This window comes from Sciurus vulgaris, assembly GCF_902686455.1.
Source record: "Sciurus vulgaris genome assembly, chromosome: 1".
NCBI lineage: Eukaryota > Metazoa > Chordata > Mammalia > Rodentia > Sciuridae > Sciurus > Sciurus vulgaris.
This window is the reverse complement of record NC_136461.1, coordinates 132,011,677-132,018,550: the sequence shown is the minus strand read 5'-3', so window position 1 is coordinate 132,018,550 and position 6,874 is coordinate 132,011,677. Positions and strand designations below refer to the sequence as shown.

The following is a 6,874-nucleotide window of genomic DNA, read 5'->3' as shown; positions in this document are numbered from 1 at the left end:
AAGAATTATCCAGCCCAAGATGTCGATAATGCTAAAGTTGAAAAACTATGTCTACAGCCTCAAAAGGGAACCCACATGTCCATCAGCAGATGAATGGATAAAGATAATTGTGGTATATCCATAGAATGGGATACTACGTGCATGAAGTAAAGCAAACAACCAATTCAGAACAGTTGGAATTCATCTTAAAGCACTGCACTGAGTTTAAAAGGAGAGGTAAAAGTGAGTACACTCTGTGTGTTTCCATTTAGATAAAATTCTAGCAAATACAAACTAACATATGACAACAGAAAACAAATCAGCAGTTTGCCAACTTTGGGGGCCTGGGAGAAAGAAAAAGGAATAGAAGAGGGATTACAAAAAGGCTAAAGGAATGGGCACATTTGTCATCATACTTTGTGGTTGTTGTGAGAGAACTATGCCATTAACACAGACCAGACATGTCTGTGTCTTTCCACAATGTCAGATTTTATGGAATAACAATAAATTCACAAACTATATCATTTTCATCGGCATTTATTCACCAACTACTCATTATTCTCTGGGTAGCCATGGGCTGTTCAATCACAGGTTGCTTTATTCCATTTCAGTCTTTATTACTAATAACTACAATACTCAAGTCACACATTGTACTTCACAAAACTGTATAAGATTATGAACTAGCCAAAAACTTGTCCAGGGTGGAATTTTTTTTTAATCTTCTAGATATCAGATCATGTCATCTGCAAACAGTGGTAGCTTGACTTCTTTTCGTATTTGTATTCCTTTAATTTCCTTCTCTTGCCTGATTGCTCTGGCTAGAGTTTTGAGAACTATATTAAATAGAAGTGGTGAGAATGGACATCTTTGTCTTGGTCCTGATTTTAAAGGAAAAGCTTTCAGTTTTTCTCCATTCAATATGATGTTACCTTTGGGTTTGTCGTATATAGCCTTTAGAATGTTGAGGTAAATTCTTTCTATCTCTAGTTTCTCCAGCACTTTTAACATGAATCATTGCTATATGAAAGGTCTTTTTTGCATCTATTGTTCTTAATTCTATTTAAGTGGTAAATTGCATTTTTTGATTTGCATATGTTGAACCAACCTTTCATTCCTGGAATGAAACCTATTTGGTCACAGTGTATTATCTTCTTAATATGTTTAGCTTTTTAGGGTGCAGAACTTATTCAAGCTGAAGGTCTCATGACAGGTAGTTTCCAAGTGGGCCATGTCAAGCAGGGGTATAAAGCTGAGTTGATGCCGCTGGGACAGTCAGGAGTTCACTGTCTATCAATCTCATGATGGCACCTAATGGTCTCATAAGGTGACAGATTAGTGTGTGCCACCATACCACTACCTTAGGTGCCCTCCCTTTCATGTGTGTCAGGTGAAGTGGTTGCATCATTCAGTGGTCTGGTGTGTCTGATATGCTCACAGGCCTTGTATGGGCTCAATACACCTGCTACTGTTTAGATGTGAAGTGTCCCCCAGAAACTCATATGTGAGATAATGCAGGAAAGTTTAGAGGTGAACTGATTGAATTATGAGCATTTTAACCTAATCAGAGAATTAATTCCCTGATAAGTATTAACTGGGTAATAACAGTAGGCAGGCAGGATGTGAAAGGCATCAGGGCATGCCTTTGAGGTATATGTTTCATCCATGGTGAGGGGAATATCTCCCCCTTCCTCTCTCTCTCTCTCTCCTTCATAGTGCCATGCTTCCACCTGCTTTCCTCTATCAACCTCTTCCACTGTGATGTTCTGCCTCATGTCAGGCTCCAAGGAATGGAGTTGGCCATCTTTGGATTGAGACCTCTGAAATCATGAGCCCCCAAATAAACTCTTCCTCCCCTAATTGTCCTTTTCAGATCTTTTAGTCACATCAGCAAAGAGCTGACTAAAACAACACCCATGCATCATGTGCATCTGATTTAATTCTACTAATTCATAGGTGGTCATTTTTTATTAGCATATTTTTTACTTCTTTTAGTATTAAACCTTAGAGGTTATTATTGTTATTATTAAAGCTTAGAGGTTATACATGTTAGTTGGGTTCATCCGGACAAACTCATACATATTAATAATATTATTAATCAGTTTGTGCCTTATGATTTTGATAAGTTCTATATGCACTCAAAGCAGACCCCCTCATGGCAAACTGCTGCATTATAAAATGGAGTAACTCGGGCCTGTGCACTGCTGTTGTACACACATGGAGTAACAGATCAGGACACAGCCTGATCTCCATAGTTGTGAGGATTTCATGAGTGTGCACATGTCAAAATCTGTCACTTTAAATATGTTCAGCTTAAACCAATTATATATCTATGGTTTAAAACATCTATCTGAAAGGAACAAAAAATTAGTGATCACACTAGTTCACATACCAATTGTAAAAAAAGATTGAACTTAATAAAACAACCCTAATATACATTTGCTAATCATTGATTAATGAGTTTGAAATAGAAAAGCGCTGACCAAGGAGTTCAGGGGCCCTAGTTATGGTCCTGGTTCTAGTTAATTTGTAAATAACCTATTCATAAAATGTCATGATTTACCTTGGCTTGGTGGCACACACCTGTAATTCAAGATATTCATGAGGCTGAGGAAGGAAGATGTCAAGTTTGAAGTCAGCCTGGGAAACTTAGTGAGGCCTTGCCTCATAAGAAGGGCTGGGATGCAGTTCAGAGATAGAGTGAGTGCTGAGTTCAATCCCCAGTACCACAAAAATATACAAATGAAAAAAAGCCACAGCTGGGCTCAGTACTTTCAATCCTTCTGCCTTTAAGGATCCCTCTTTTTTCCTCTCTAAACTATATTTTTATAGATTTTGGTACTATTTAGAATAACTCAATCAGTCTACTGTTATACACTGAAATCATAATGGCACCCAACCACAGGGAAATTAAATAGTGTGTAGATCACTCTTGCCCAAGGCCACCTGCTCATTGATGAACTTCCTTCTCTCAATCCTGCCTACCGAGACCAAGGGCATTTAACAATAACCAAACCTAGATAAGTTGTTCTAAATTTTCTCTGTACAATTTGTAAGTCTGGCAGAACAAATGTTCAGGTAAAAGCTAAGAACAGGTGATCATAAATAGGAGAAAAGGTCCTAGAAAAAAGGACCTTGTGAATTGATTGGAAAAAGTGGAGACTGAGTAGAGAATTTAGGAGCACAGAGAAAACCCAAAGAAAATCTTGGATTAATCCAGGTACTGAGTAATGAGCCCAGGGAGAGGGGAGAAGACACCAGGGTAGGGGAGAGAAGAAGAAAGGACAGGAGGCAGCCAATGAGAAGTAAAATGTGCTTCTGGAGAAAGAGCATAAGAGCCCCATATGTGGGAGGATGAGGAGGAGGAGGGAAGAGGAGAGGGGGAAGAGGAGGGGGAGGAAGGGGAGGAGGAGAAACATAGTGTAGACATAGTTTTTTCCCCAGGAACAAAGCCCACAGGTCACTGATCAAGACCTAAAACTGTCAGTTAATGGACTGAAAGTACAGTTATATCTAGGCTATGGGCTCTCTCTTCTGCAGAGAAAACAACCCCTAATATACATTTCCATGGCTGAAATTCAGCTAGAATTTCTGAAGTTCCTTCAAGCACTTGACATCATGTTAAGTGATAGAAAAGGTCAAATTAATACAATTCTCCTTCCTCCCCAAATGGCCATTTTAAGAGAGGCTTTTTCATCTGTGAATTGAAAATTCTTTGATTTTGAACACTTCACTTGAAACTTGGGTCCACTGCTGAATGGGAAAAACAAGAGTTGGAACTTGGCAGAAATGCAGATTAGACGTAGACTGCGAACAGAACGATCTGTCACTATCAAGGAACATAAGCCAGAGCAAAGGACATTAAGTAGCAGTTTTAATTGCACTGCCTAGATGGCAGGAAGAGATCAAAGAAACATGTTTTTCGCTGTTAGGAAAATGAGGGAAGTTACTCTATGAGAAAGAGTCATATAAAATCAGCATGGATGTTTATCCACATTTTAAATAAAACATTGTACAGAAAAATAAGCAGAAAGTAGCTAATCACTGCTCCATTTCAGGGGAGAGGACAGGAAAGAGTTTTACATGAATGCTAAGAACTAGTTCTACAGATTAACTCTCCATTCAGCTGCTGGTTCATTTTGGTTGGTCTCTATGAGTTGTCACTCAAATGCTTCCATTCGTATTGCCCTTGTTTTTATATTTTATGTATTTATATTTATATACAGTAGATGTATTTTACTTGAAGATATTTTTGTGTGTGTTCAGGCAAACTGTTGTTTAGGCATGAGATAGACAAGTAAAAGAGTGAAAGTAAAGATGCCAAGAAAGGCTGGGTATGATAGCACATACTTGTAATCCCAGCACCTCAGGAGGCTGAGGAAGGAGAATTGTGAGTTCGAATCCAGCCTCAGCAACTTAGCAAGGCCCTAAGCAACTCAGTGAGACCCTCTCTCTAAACAAAAATACTAAAGAGGAGGGGCTAGAGATGTGGCTCTGTGGTTAAGTGCCCCTGGGTTCAACCCTTGGTACAAAAAAAAATCCAAGAGAAGGAAATAATATTAGCAGCAATAATAATGGAAAGAATTAATGGCAAAGAGAGCAGGTGGAATATATGCATCTACTGAATTTAATTACTTACTACATGTTTCTACTAAAATCCCAGTAAAGTGACAGAAACAGATTTTATTAAGGCAGAAATACACTAAAGAGGAGAGGACAAAAAGAAGAAAAGAACAATGACTTTGTTCTACAAGTAATATGCATTATTTTATCATGTGAAAAAATAAATATGTTATTAAAAAGCAAAAAAAGAAAAAGAACAATGAATTTGGAGCTAGAAAGCAGATGCTGGAGTCACAAATGAATTAGCATAATTCCTACATAATCCTGTGCAGACAGTTAAGAATAAAACTGAGGTATATGAATGCTTCTAAGCCTCCATAAATGTCATATTTGCCTCTGAAAATGGAGATTAAAAGGGTGACCTAAATATACAGGATTGGTTAATAGTCTACATAAGAAATTATCAGATTATCCGTTGCCACCCCCCACCCAAAGGAAAAAACTAGTCTTTTTCTCTAAAGAGAGCTAAGCAAGTTGGCTACACCTGAGCCACCTTAGGCATGATGGTGGGGTTATACTCTCACAAGGGAATTGTTTGCTGCAGGCTGGTTCCTCTTCCTCCACTCAGCTTCCAAAATCCTGGCTGGCAGGTTTCACCCTCCAGGCAGGAGATAGTAGTCTTCTCCAGAGAATATGACCTTATTAGGACAAAACACCAAAAACACTTTATATTGGAGGTTGCTCAACTCATTTACCCAGACTTATCACTTCACAACAACTTCATGCACCAGGGTTTTCTATCCCTTTTTATTTTCCAATCCACTTTTTAACTCTTTTAGTCTTCCCTGTATGAGCATACAACCAGGATTACTATACCTGTGAGGAAATAGTCTATCACTAAAGGATAAGAGAGTGAGGGAGGGAGGGAGGGAGCCAAAACAAACAGGAAAAAAAAAAAAAAAAGGAAGTAACTGGGAAGAAACAAGAGACTGTCAGAGGAAGATATTTCCAGAAAAAAAGAAAGAGAAAGTAATAAAGATTGTAAAATTAACTAAGAGAAGATATTGTAAGCATGAAATATAAACAGGTAGTATGAAAAAAGAATACACATAGGAAGAAATTGACAACAAGGAAAAATGATGTATACTTCCAGAGAGGAAAACAACAAACATCCCTTACAAAGACTCATGATTAGAATGGCCTCAGATATCCCAACATAGTGTTGGAATTGAAAGGAAAAATTCTATATACAGTCGATTTATGAATCAAGTGTAAATAGGGACATTTTTTGACCTTCAAAATTTTATTTTCCACGTAGTTTTTTTTCCTCAGAAAGCTATTTTAAAAGCTTGTGAATGAGCTAACCAAGGAAGCGGGAAATGCTGGTTTTAGGTACAAGAAATCTAGCCCAAAAGATAGTAAAGGGGACTCCTCAGGCTGGAAGTGCAACTGGTTGAGATTGGAGTAGAATACAGAGTGATTTCCTCAGCAATGTCAAATTAACAGACTACTTGATGTGTCTGAACTTTTTTTTTAACAACTGATAATCAATTTATTTGAAACAGTTGATTTAGGCATCTGCTATGGTGAATTCCACCTCCATTGTTGGCTCAATAGTGATGGAAGTAATCTGCTTAACAATCTCAGAAGGACTGTGCAAATCAATGAGTCACTTGTGGATTCTCATCCACAAGTGACTAGTGATTCCCAAAGTCTTGGTAGGCGTTTGAAAGTCCTTCCACTTTGAGATTCTTTTCCTTTGCAGCTCTGATCAAGTCAACACATACTTTCTCCAGAGATTTCATGTTGCAACTGGTGAGGGTAATTCTAATTCGATGAATCCATGTCTGGTTCCATGGGTGCTTTTCCAGTATCTTTCCATGACTGTGGTGCAGCTTCCTGACCAACTTTTTCCTCAGCAACAGAGAACAGTGGCAAGTCAGAGCAGGCAACAGCAGAAGGGGGCTCTGCTGCACCCACAACTGCAACATTCTCAGAAACCATGTCTGAACATCTTGAGATGAAATTTATATAGCTGGCAAAGTGTCTGGAATTGAAATACTACTAAGTACCAAAAAACTAATCAAAAAGGAAAAATACATACTTACATATATATAATAATATATATGTATTATACATTTATGATAACTCAAATTGTCTCAGGTACATGGATGACCTACTTGGTAAGGAGGGGGCTACCAATCTTTTCCCTAGTTTTGTTTTTGTTTATCTGTGCTTTATGGAACTTTAGAAAGCATGAGCATTTTTCTTAATAATAAAAAGATGATTTGTATAGAAAAGTAATTTAGGAAATTCAAAAATTTGAGCTACAAAA

General features: G+C 37.9%; 1 pseudogene across 1 annotated transcript; it reads right to left on the bottom strand.

Moving 5' to 3' along the window:
• Positions 1 to 6,109: 6,109 nt before the first annotated feature.
• Positions 6,110 to 6,543, bottom strand: LOC306665194 (small ribosomal subunit protein uS10-like; annotated as a pseudogene). The gene has a single exon. The product of its transcript is annotated as a small ribosomal subunit protein uS10-like (transcript).
• Positions 6,544 to 6,874: the final 331 nt, after the last annotated feature.